This window comes from Oryctolagus cuniculus, chromosome 2 (assembly GCF_051225735.1).
Source record: "Oryctolagus cuniculus isolate XC-2025 breed Fujian yellow rabbit chromosome 2, ASM5122573v1, whole genome shotgun sequence".
NCBI lineage: Eukaryota > Metazoa > Chordata > Mammalia > Lagomorpha > Leporidae > Oryctolagus > Oryctolagus cuniculus.
In genome coordinates this window covers 220,851-232,947 of record NC_142868.1, presented here as the reverse complement: position 1 = coordinate 232,947, position 12,097 = coordinate 220,851, and the positions used below count along the sequence as shown (strand labels likewise).

The window sequence follows — 12,097 nt, the reverse complement described above, 5'->3', positions numbered from 1 at the left end:
TTTTGTTGTTGTTGTTTTGTTTTGTTTTTTTTTTTTTTTTTTGGACAGGCAGAGTGGACAGTGAGAGAGAGACAGAGAGAAAGGTCTACGTTTTCCATTGGTTCACCCCTCAATGGCTGCTGCGGCCGGTGCACTGCCGTCAGTGCATTGCGCTGATCTGAAGCCAGGAGCCAGGTGCTTCTCCTGGTCTCCCACGGGGTGCAGGGCCCAAGCACTTGGGCCATCCTCCACTGCACTCCCTGGCCACAGCAGAGAGCTGGCCTGGAAGAGGGGCAACCGGGACAGAATCCAGCGCCCCGACTGGGACTAGAACCCGGGGGCCGGTGCCGCAGGCGGAGGATTAGCCTAGTGAGCCGCAGCACCAGCCAAGAGGAGATTTTAAAACTAGAAAACTGAACTCACTATGACAACCTGGTTCTCACCCGCCGACGGCCACAGCCACGTCACCCCACTTCATCACCCGTGTGGACAAGCGCAGCCGCACGCGTGCTCTGGGACACGGAGGGGGCTGTGCTATCAGCTCTGTGAGCCTCCAGTTCTGCCGTGTGCTGGTCCCCAGCGGACTGGGCCCCTGTGGCGTGCACCCCGCGCGCTGGCTCATTTGGGTCTGTGGTACAACAGACCTCGCACAAATGGAACGAATATCCTGTGACTTCTCCAGCTGGCATACGGAGCAGGTCACGTCAGGAGAGAACAGTGAACTGGCTTCTACGTGACCACACTGCACTGTGAGAAACACCGGCATCGCCGTGGGAATGCTCGGGGCTCAGAGGGCTCCTGACTCAGCAGAGTCCCTGCAGGACCTGAGCCTGGCCGGCAGAGCCCACAGCCACGGGAATCCCTCTCTGCCACCCTGACACCCGCCCCAGCCCTGCTGTCCACCGTGCAGCATAGCCTTGGCCAGCAGCAGGGACGGAACGAGCATTCGCAGAGGGACACCAGTGCTAGGGACACAGAGCGGACCGTGAAAGGTCCTGACTGCCCGACACCTGGGCGCGTCTGTGGGCAGCTTTTAAAGAAAACCACATCCCAAGTACGCAGACTCAAAGGTGCATCGGACCTAACCACAGGGCCTTCCAAAGGGGTGTCCTACCAAGAACAGAGAAGGTGGACAGTGGACACAGGGCACCGGTCAGGCAGCAGCAGGCTCGGAGCAGAGCCTCAGTCCAGGCCAAGCGGCAGGGTGGCCTCCAGGGCCGACAGCAGCCACAGCCACCGCTAGCAAAACCGTGGGACCTCCCCCACCCCAAGAGCCAAGGCGCTCGGGGAGGGCCAGGGCCCCAGGCAGGAGATGCCGCCTCGGCTGGCACAGCAGGACGCCCGGTGCCGGGCTTCTGAGTCCCAGAGCTGGGGGCTGAGAACTGAGTGTCCTTGGAACCATGGAGTTTGTGACCCACACTGTGGATGACACAGCAGGGTGGGCACGTAGCCCTGCGCTGACACCCCCGTCCCACACGGGTGCCTGGGCCCTGGCTTCGGCTCCTGACTCCAGCTTCCTGCTAACACAGACCCCGAGTGACGGCTCCAACAGCAGAGTCCCTGCCAGCCACGTGGGAGCCCTGGACTGAGCTCAGCCTGACCCAGCTGTGCTTGTTGTGGGCACTTGGGGAAGGAGCCTGCGGACAGATCTGTCTGCATCCTGTAAAATTAGAGTGAAAACTAACACAACTCAGCTGGAAAGGCCGGTTTCCAAACAGGGAACCAGTGGCTGCAGCTCCACAACACATGTGTAAGGCGGCCTCTCTCCCTGCGTTAAGGCAAGAAGTCAGTCAAGTGACCGAGGCCAGGCCTGCTCTGGACCCAGATCAGTGACCCAACGTGACAGTGCGGGGCCTCAGGGCGAGCTCGGGGGCCCTGGGAGCACCAGGAAGGGCCTGCCAGGAGCCCACCCTGCTGGTGCTGGGTGCTGACCTCCAGACAGCACGCGGCACGTGGATGTGAACACCTGACGTCTACACCCAGGCCCACGGCACTTGGTCCAGGCCGCTGTGCTGACCGAGGGAGCCCTCAGGCGCCACACTGTCTCCTGGGCAGGGCTGAACGAGCTGCCCCAGCCCTGCCTTCCCAGGGCAGAACACATCAACAGTGTGCTCGCGCCACCCTTTAGCCTGTGCCTCTGTGAGAGGGGACGTGTGAGAGGGACACCTTGGGGCCGGCGCTGTGGCATAGCAGGTAAAGCATCCCATATGGGCACCGGTTCGAGACCCGGCTGCTCCACTTCTGATCCAGCTCTCTGCTATGGCCTGGGAGAGCAGTGGAAGGTGGCCCAAGTGCTTGGGCCCTGCACCTGCTTGGGAGGCCCTGAAGAAGCTCCTGGCTCCTGGTTTTGGCTCGGCGCAGCTCCGGCTGTTGCAGCCATCTGGGGAGTTAACTAGTGGACAGACGACCTCTCTCTCTTTCTGCTTCTCCTCTCTGTGTGTAACTGTGACTTTCAAGTAAAATAAATAAATCTTAAAAAAAAAAAAAGAAGAAGAAGAAGAAAAAGAAAGAAAAGACCCTGGACCCACCTGGGTAGTGTAGCCCACAGAGCGCCTGTGACCTGGCTGCAAGCCCCCAGGGGCAGAAGAGCGGCTCACGGCTCACAGCTCACGGCCGCCTCTTGCTCACCTCCTGACGTGTCATCACCAGGAAGCATCAGACGGCCTGGCTGTCAGCAGCCTGGGGGAGAGAGGCGGGCCCAGTGCCAGGACCTGAGCGTGGCCAGGGGCTCAGGGAAAACAGTGGGAACACCCCCAGGACACATGGAGGGCTCCCAGCAGCCCGGACGCAGGGGTCGGTGGCACCCTGGGCTGTAAACTCCCACGCAGAGAAAAGAAGCAGCCGTGCAGGAGCTGGCATCTGGCTGTGGAGACAAAAACGCCTCAGCCTGGCAGTCTACTCGAGGCAGCCGCGCGGCTCTCGGCTCTGGAGCCGGGACGGCGGAGGCCAGGGTGCCACAGGGGTGCTATGAGCGCAGGGTCTGTGAAGCAGAAGAGGGCGGGGCTTCCTGGCCCCGCAAGGGCCATCACCTCAAGGCGGAGATGGACGTGGAAACCCTGGAACCCGCTCAGACATGGCCGGTGCTCACTGCGTGATCCTCTGTTTCTCTCCAGTGTGCGCAGGGTCTCCGCCCTCGCTTCTCGAGCTATCTGTGCCCAGCCCTGCTCACCAGAGGGCCACAGCCGGCTCGCAGCCCTGGTGTGTTCAGCGCTCGGGAAGGCCGTGAGGAGACGTACAGTCAGCACAGGGCCTGGGTCGGCCTGTTTCATCTGCTGTTCATGTAGCAAAGCCAAGCCCACCAAAAATCAATGAATTTGGGAAAAAACACAACTCATCTCTACTTCCTAAATTCATGTAAATGTTATAACTTCTGTCTCCCCAAAAGAAGCGAATCAGCCCAGTTTCAGAGTTCCCGCTGACGGGCACTTCTGCGTGGTGCGGCGGTCAACTCCACAGAGCACAGGTGCGCAGAGCTCAGTCCTGTCCCTTGTCAGCCTGGCTCCGAGGCTCAGAAAACGTTCTGCTGTGATTCCAAAAGGCCCCACGTTTTCAAACTTGATGACAGACCCCCAGCTTGCAGAACGGGAGAATCATCATCCCACCTTCTGAAACACAATGAACTGTGCAGCGTTTTTGCAACAAAATAATAGCAAATATCACACAGGCAGCAAGACACTGCTCCCAAACTTCAGCATGTGTCAGCCGCGAAAGCAGAACTACATTCTCAGCCTTCAGCTCGATTCTGACCATCAGCCAGCTCAGCCTGCAGACGAAGAAACACGCTGCCCCTCTAATAACTCAGAGCAGGAGTTTAGACCCAAACAAGCCTGGGTTACGACCCAAATCCAGCAAGCCACGTGGACCATCTCAGTGGGCCCGGGGCTCCTTACTCGCCAGCGGCACTGGCTGCTGCAGCCCACCCGGGTAGGGCAGGTGAGCTGGAGGTGGCAGCCTCTGCTACGGCTCCCATATGGGTGCCCTTTCCAGCCCTGGGATACCCCCAGCCCAGAACACTAGCAAAGTGCAGACAGGGGTCCAGGCTGCCCTGGAGGGAAAGCCAGGGCCAGGGGCAGAGGCTTCTGCCCATAGCAGCTTCCTGGAGTACCTCAACCTCACGTCTTGGACAGCAGCATGGGGACAGATAAAAACATGCTCCCCATGGAGCCAGCGTTGTGGCAAAGCAGGTTAAGCCACTGCCTGTGACACAGTATCTCATACGTGCTCTGGCTGATCTGCTTCTGATCCAGCTCCCTGTTAATGCACCTGGGAAAGCAGCAGAGGACGGCCCAAGTACCCGGCCTCCGCACCCACATGGGATGAAGATCAGCCTGGCCCAGCCCTGGCCACTGCAGCTATTTGGGGAGTGAACCAGCATATGGAAGAGCTTGCTCTCTGTCTCTCCTTCTCTCTCTCTAACGCTGTCAAATAAATAAAAAAAATTTTTTTTTGACAGGCAGAGTGGATAGTGAGAGACAGACAGAGAGAAAGGTCTTCCCTTTTGCCGTTGGTTCACCCTCCAATGGCCGCCACGGCTGGCGCGCTGCGGCCAGCGCACCGCGCTGATCCGATGGCAGGAGCCAGGTGCTTCTCCTGGTCTCCCTTGGGGTGCAGGGCCCAAGCACCTGGGCCATCCTCCACTGCACTCCCGGGCCACAGCAGAGAGCTGGCCTGGAAGAGGGGCAACCGGGACAGAATCTGGTGCCCCGACCGGGACTAGAACCCGGTGTGCCAGTGCCGCTAGGTGGAGGATTAGCCTACTGAGCCGTGGCACTGGCCAAATAAATATTTTTTTAAAATATATGGGGGCTGGCCGGCGCCATGGCTCACTAGGCTAATCCTCCGCCTTGTGGCGCCGGCACACAGGGTTCTAGTCCTGGTCGGGGTGCTGGATTCTGTCCCGGTTGCCCCTCTTCCAGGCCAGCTCTCTGCCGTGGCCAGGGAGTGCAGTGGAGGATGGCCCAGGTACTTGGGCCCTGCACCCCATGGGAGACCAGGATAAGTACCTGGCTCCTGCCATCGGATCAGCGCGGTGCGCCGGTTGCAGCGCGCCGGCCGCGGCGGCCATTGGAGGGTGAACCAACGGCAAAGGAAGACCTTTCTCTCTGTCTCTCTCTCTCACTGTCCACTCTGCCTGTCAAAAAAAATAAAAATAAAATAAAAAAATAAAAAATAAAATATATGGGGGCTGGCGCTGTGGCGCAGTGGGTAAAGTTGCTGCCTGCAGTGCCGGCATTCCGTATGGGCGCTGGTTCAGTCCCAGTTGCTCTACTTCCGATCCAGCTCTCTGCTGTGGCCTGGGAAAGCAGTACAAAATGGCCCAAGTGCTTGGGCCCCTGCACCAGTGAGGGAGACCTGGAAGAAGCTCCTGGCTCCGGATCAGCACAGTTCCGGCCACTGCGGCCAATTAGGGAGTGAACCAGCGGATGGAAGATCTCTCTCTCTCTCTCTCTGCCTCTTCTCTCTGTGTAACTCTGACTTCCAAATAAACAAATAATAAAATATATGCACCCCATGTGTTTAATATGGTCATGAAAAACCCTATTACAGTCAGTTTACAGTTTCTGCAAAGAAGTCATTGGCAGGAATAAAATGCCAAGACTGGGGACAGGGGGGCTAGTGCTATGGTGTAGCAGATAAAGCTGTCGCCTACAGTGCCGACATCCCATATGGGTGCTGGTTCATGTCCCGGTTGCTCCACTTCCCATCCAGCTCTCTGCTGTGGCCTAGGAAAGCAGAAGATGGCCCAAGTGCTTGGGCCCCTGCACCCACATCGGAGACCTGGAAGAAGCTCCTGGCTTAGGATAGGCACAATTCTGTCCGTTGCAGCCATTTGGGGAGTGAACCAGCAGATGGAAGACCTCTCTCTCTCTCTCTCTCTCTCTCTCTGCCTCTCTGTAACTCTGCCTTTCAAAGAAATAAATTGTAAAAAAAAAAAAAAAAAAAAAAAAAAAAAAAAAGCCTGGGGAATAAGCAAAACTCTCCTGCTTGTAGGGATCAAAGAATTCACGTCCCCACACACACCCTGCACCCTAAAAGGGGCCCTTCGGTTGGGGGTCAGCACCTAGAATCCTCTCAGCTTGGCGTGCACCTCCCTCTGCTAACGTCCATGACCCACGGCAGTCCTGGTCACCACTGTGAACTGAGGAGACAGCTGCACGTCACACCTCATCCTGACCCCACAGCTGCACACACAACTGCTCGGTCACTGGTGACACGTCTCAGAAAGGGCCCCACCTGACCTGAGAGGAGACAGCCGACTGCCCCCCGATGCCCCTCACCCCCTGGGGCTGCCCCACACCCCTAGACACGCATGGGCCCTAGTGACTCACTTCCACGGGGGAAGTCATTCTAAAGCCAAGCTGTCTTTTCGTTCCCTGGCTTTGTGGCTGTCAGCCTGCAGGGAGGGACAGCCCCGGGGGCCGGCCAAAGGGTCCAGCTGAGCCACACCTGGATTCCTGACCCACAGGACTTACAGAGAGTAAGCGATTTGTTGCACAAATAATACAAGACCACAGGACCACTCCTGTAAAATCCAGAAACAAGAACCTCAACAGCCCAGCCAAACCTGAGTGCTCTGTTTTGCAAGCCTTTTCCAAAATTTCACAAAGCAAAGTAAGTTTTAAAACAGTAGCGCCCAAGGCCAAAGCACCATGGCAGCGTAAGGGTCCCCGGGTGTGGCCAGCACGGCCTCTGAGCTGGACCAGGAACCCTCACGCTGGAATCCAACCGATGAGCAGACAACGAAATCCGCCACCGACTCGGGCGTCCCACGGGAGCCCCCCCCCCGCGGATCTTTCCAGGTGTGTGCGACCTGCGTTCACCTCACCACTCACTCCCCCAAAACCTGCAGAGGGTCCACGCCGGGCAGCCTGCCCGGACCCCCAGCTCACAGCACCGGCCGGCTCTCACCCGTGCGGCACGGGAGTCATCCAGCTTCAGCATCACCGACAAAAGGCGATTCGGGGTCCCGGGGCAAGTCTCCCCCCAAGACCCCTCAGAGCGGAGCCCTAGTGTGGCCCACTGCCTCGCCTGCCCTGACTGTCCTGTCCAGGGCTGGGCTGCCCTCCACCCCGACACATCCGGGCACCTTCTCCTGGCTCGGATCCCCCCTCTGCCTGCTCCTGGGCCCTGGACACCACCCTAGACTTAGGATGGGGGTGCACACAAGACTCTGAGCAGGAAGAGGAGCAGCAGTGGCCAAAGGTGCGGACTCTGACCACAGGGCCAAGGCCAGGAGAGGACAGCAGCCCGCAGTGGCAGCAGGCAGCTTCCTGGGCCCGGGCAGTGGACCAGTGCACACCAGGGGTGCACGGCCAGCATGCAATGGCAACCCCAGCTGAGACAGTGCCTTTGAAGATGGTGGGGTACAGGGACCTTGTGCCAAGAGGGACACAAGTGACCAGGACCCCAGTGCCCGAGCCCTCAGCTGGCGGGCAGAGCCCAGCGGCCCCACAGTCCCATCTGGGGACTGCGTGGCCTCAGTGGCTTGCCCTGGAGCCCAGCTCCTGGTCCAGCTCCCATCCGGATCCTGCTGGAGAGGGCGGCCCTCACACCCAGCCAGCACCTGACCCAAGTGGCCACTCTGGGGTGCTCGCCATCCAGGAGGCAGATCCAGTCCCGAGCGCTCCTCAGGGTGGCTCCGGGTTCCAGGCCCCCAGGGCTCTCCAGGTCCTCCGTGGGGCCAGTCTTGCTGTCTGAGTCCTCGTCAGGGGACTTGTCCCATGGGCCTGTCCTAGGGTGCTGGCCCTCCTCAGTGACCTGCTGCAGCCTGTACCCTCCTGGGGTCCCAGCGTTCTGGCGCTGCCCAGTGTCCAGATCTTCTCCTGGACCTGTCCCAGGGCTGGCCCCTCCTGGCTGACCTGGCCTCAGGGGCCGGTTCTCTGTGGACTCCCGTCTCAGGCACAGCCCTCTTGGTGACTGGTCCTTCCTGGGCCCGAGCCCTGCCCGGGGTCCCAGCCCTCCCAGCTCCAGCCCTGCCCAGGGTCCCGGCCGCCTCGGCTCCTGCCCTGCCCGAGGTCCCGGCCCTCCCAGCTCCTGCCCTGCCCAGGGTCCCGGCCGCCCAGGCTCCTGCCCTGCCCGAGGTCCCGGCCCTCCCCGACTCCTGCCCTGCCGGGGGTCCCAGCCCTGCCCGAGGTCCCGGCCCTCCCAGCTCCTGCCCTGCCCGGGGTCCCGGCCCTCCCCGGCTCCTGCCCTGCCAGGGGTCCCAGCCCTGACCGAGGTACCAGCCCTCCCAGCTCCTGCCCTGCCCGGGGTCTCAGTTCTGCCCGAGGTCCCGGCCCTCCCCGGCTCCTGCCCTGCCCAGGGTCCCGGCCCTCCCAGCTCCTGCCCTGCCCGGGGTCCCGGCCCTCCCGAGCCATGCCGGGGCTCTGGGAACAGGCGAGGGGGCGTCCGGGGCGCGGAGCCTGCGGGCCAGACTCCAGCCGAGGCCGCGGCCTGGGGAGCGGGCGCCGCGGGCCTGGCCGGACGGGCGGACTCACTGACCTGCAGGTTCGGGCGGGGGCGAGCGGGGCGCACGCGGGGCCTCGCCGGAAGGGGGAGGGGGCGCCGCTCCTCAGGGTCCCCCCCAAGAGGAGGAGAAAAAAACCCGTCCGGAGTTTAAAACAAAGAGGCGGAAATGCCCGAGCCCAGCCGAGCGCCGAGTCGGGGGCGCCGCGTTCCGAGCATGCGCGGAGTGCGGCGCGGCTCCCACCCGCGGCCTGGACGGGGGCGGAGTTTCTCGGGGGCGGGACTCAGGGCGGGGCCGGGGCGTGGTGAGAGGGCGCAGGCGCGTGCGAGGCCGAGGGGCGGGGCCGGGCGCTGTCCGGGGCCACAGGCGGGGCGGGGCTCCGCCGCCCCGGCTTTTCCGGTTGCGGCCCCGCCCTGCCCGAGGGCCGGCTCGGACCCCCAGCCCGCCTTCCGGGGCCTGCAGCGTGGCCCGGCCCCTAGCCCCTGGGCCCCAGCCCTGCCTCCCACGCAAGAAAAGAATGCGTGGGGGGCGCAGGAAGGGTCAGCAGAGCTTCGAGACTCACTGCCCCTCATGGTGGACGCGGGGGTGCCACCGCAGGAGCCTGGGGCGGGGCGGGGCTTAAGTGCCACCCTCTGTTTTTTGGGGACCTCAGCGCTGTCGTGGTGTCAGATGCGTGAGGGGAACAGCCGTGCCAGCCGCAGCCATCTTAGCATGAGCTAAGGTCGTCGTGGGGAAGCAGCCGTCCTGGGTGCCTACAGCGGGGAGGCTCACTGGGGGGCTGCCCAAAGCCGAGCCCACCGAGCCACCTAGCACAGTAGGCCAGTGGTCGCGGGAGCCATCCCAGCTGCTGGTGAGCACACCCAGGGCCTTCCTGCCGCTCGGCTGCAGACTGATCCTTGTGCCACACCTGCAACGTCACCGGAAACCGGTGGGGCGGGAGGCTGCCTTGTCCCTGGCAACGCAGGCCACCGGGAGTGGGATGCACCCACTCCCACGGTGACACAGGAGCCGCTCAGGAGCTGTGTGTTCCTGCTGTGACACCCAGAGTCACCCAGGCCCCCACAGCGTGTTGAGGGGGCGCTGTAGGGCCCCCAAGGACTGAGCCCTGTGACAGGTGGGCAGGACGGGACCATGTGCGGGTCAGGCGACCTCCACGGCTTTGGTGGGGAAGTGCTGTGTGCTCCGGGTGTCCCGGCAGCTCTGCTGGCCTGCGAGCACGCCGGCACCAGGTGGAGGCGAGGGGTGGCAGGAGGTGTGAGAACCAGGGCCCGGGGCCAGGCAGTCCTGGGCACCAGATCCCGTGCGGGCACAGTCAGCCCCGGCTGCTCCAGCTCCCTGCTGAGGCACCTGGGAAAGAAGCAGACGACAGCCCGAGTCCCCGGGCCCCTGCACCCACCTGGGAGACCAGTCAGCCCTGGCCATTGTGGCCATCTGGGGAGTGAGCCAGCAGTGGAAGGTCTCTTGCTCCTATGGAGGGCAGGGACTTGGCGTGAGCACTGGGAGGGAATCGCAGGTGTCTGTGAAGAGAGCCAGCTGGAGGTCCCCAGGTGAAGGCCCCGTGGGTGCCAGTCTCTCCGTCCTCTGGCTTATGCAGTGGCCGAACGGTGCTGTGAGGAGGTCCTTGGGCAGGACAGTTTCCCAGGGCTGCCTGGGTCTCTTCCTGACCTCGGCAGCCAGGAGCTGGAGCCCAGCACCCCAGCGGCGTCCTGCAGGGCCCCCTTGTGGATGCATCTGGACCTGCACCCCAGGGCTCATCCTCCCCCCGGTGTCAGGGACGACCTGAGGCTCAGAGCTGGTGTTTCAGCAGGGGGGGCAGCCAGCCCAGCCAGTGGTGGCCCGGCGTCGCTGTCACCATGGCCCAGCGCTCAGGTCCAGCCAGTGGCGGCCCGGCGTCGCTGTCACCATGGCCCAGCGCTCAGGCCCAGCCAGTGGCGGCCCGGCGTCGCTGTCACCATGGCCCAGCGCTCAGGCCCAGCCAGTGGCGGCCCGGCGTCGCTGTCACCATGGCCCAGCGCTCAGGCCCAGCCAGTGGCGGCCCGGCGTCGCTGTCACCATGTCCCTGAAAGCTGTCAAAGGTGGGGGGGGGAGTCCCTGTCAGAGAATACGGAGAAGCTTCAGCTGGTCTTAGAGCCCCCAGGTCTGCACCCCAACCCCTTGGGGTGTGCATGGCAGTGGTTATGGGAGGTGACAGCACCACGAGAATCGGCAGAGAAAGCAGGGCTGCGGGGTTGTGTGGGTTGGAGCCAGAAGTGCCAGGTTGGCTCCATGTCCAGGTGCCAAGCCAGCTCCGCAGGAACCAGACACCTCACTGGTGAGGGAAACAGAACACGCGGTTGACACTCTGCCCAAAGGAGTGACAAGGCCGGAGGCGTGGAAGGGGTGGGGAGGGGCTCAGGCAGTGTGGAGCGTCCATAGCCAGAGGCGATGGACATGGAGACCTTCCCACAACCATGGCCTGGGAGAGTGTTCCAGCCACTCTGTGTTCTCTAAAGATTTATTTACTTATTTGAAAGGCAGAGTGACAAGGATCTGTCCTCTGGTTCACTCCCCAAATGCCCACAACTGTTGGGGCTGGGCCAAGCCAAAGCCAGGAGCCTGGAACGCCACCTGGGTCTCCCACGTGAGTGGCAGGGGCCCAGCATGTGCTCCTGGGAGAGCAGCAGAGGATGGCCCAAGTCCTTGGGCCCCTGCACCCATGTGGGAGACCAGAGGAAGCTCCTGGCTCCTGGCTCCTGGCTCCTGGCTTTGGCTTGGCCCAGCCCTGGTCATTGTGGCCAGTGTGGGAGTGAACCAGCGGATGGAAAACCTCTCTCTCTCTCTGCTCTCCCTGTCCTTCTCTCTCTGTAGCTGTGTCTTTAAAATAAATTTTTAAAAATCTTTCAAAAGAATTAGAGGTGAGGCATCGGGAAGGGTGGGCAGAGAAGTGAGATCTGGCTCCCGGCAAGCTGAAGGTGCACTCCCGGCACAGAACTGCACCCGGCCGGGCTCTGGTCCTCCCGTACTGGAGGCAGGAGTGGGGTGGGGCAGGCTTGAGGGCCAGCACTCCCTTGCCCTCGTGGGCAGTCTTTGACTTGTGTCTCCGTGGTCGTTTCGTTGTCATGACGTTAGCAGGTCGCTGCGGCTCGGGACACAGCTGGCAGCCGTGTGAGTTACTTTTAGCAGAGAAGCTGTGGAAGCTGCAGTTTTTCGCTGCGTGAAAGTTGGGGGTGGGCATGGATGTGAGATGACGGCTCCCCCGGCTCAGCGCTGCCTCCCTGCCAACAGCCAGGGCCCCCTCAGGATCTGGCCGCGTCTCGTCCGTGCACCTGCTCCAGCTCCCTGGCTTAGCAAAGGCCCCCCCTCTCCTTGTTTCTTTCCTGGGCCCACAGACCTATTTTCAACACGAAATTGTGATTCCTGCAAAAGGGCCAGGCCATGTCCTCTGCTTGCAGTGTTCCAGCAGCTTCCTTCAGAGCAGGAACCTGTGGGTGGGGGTCCCAGGGAGCTGGAGAGACCATGGGTCCAGACTCACCCAGCTGCAGCGGCCTGGGACTGCAGGATGCCAGAGTGGGAGCCCCTGCCACGGGCAGGTGAGCTGTCCTCACTGCTACCCTGGACCCCCGTCTCTGGGGCGCTGGCCCTGCCTGATAGTTCGTTCCCGCCACTCATTCATGGTGACACTGCCCATCTTCA

General features: G+C 62.2%; 1 protein-coding gene across 1 annotated transcript in view; it reads right to left on the bottom strand.

The window, feature by feature from the left end:
• Window positions 1-8,697, bottom strand: part of PCGF3 (polycomb group ring finger 3) — a 40,323-nt gene extending 31,626 nt beyond the window's left edge. Inside the window, exon 1 of the mRNA XM_002723870.6 lies at window positions 8,461-8,697. The gene's annotated coding sequence lies outside the window, so the exon portion shown is untranslated. The remainder of the gene's footprint in view (window positions 1-8,460) is intronic.
• Window positions 8,698-12,097: the final 3,400 nt, after the last annotated feature.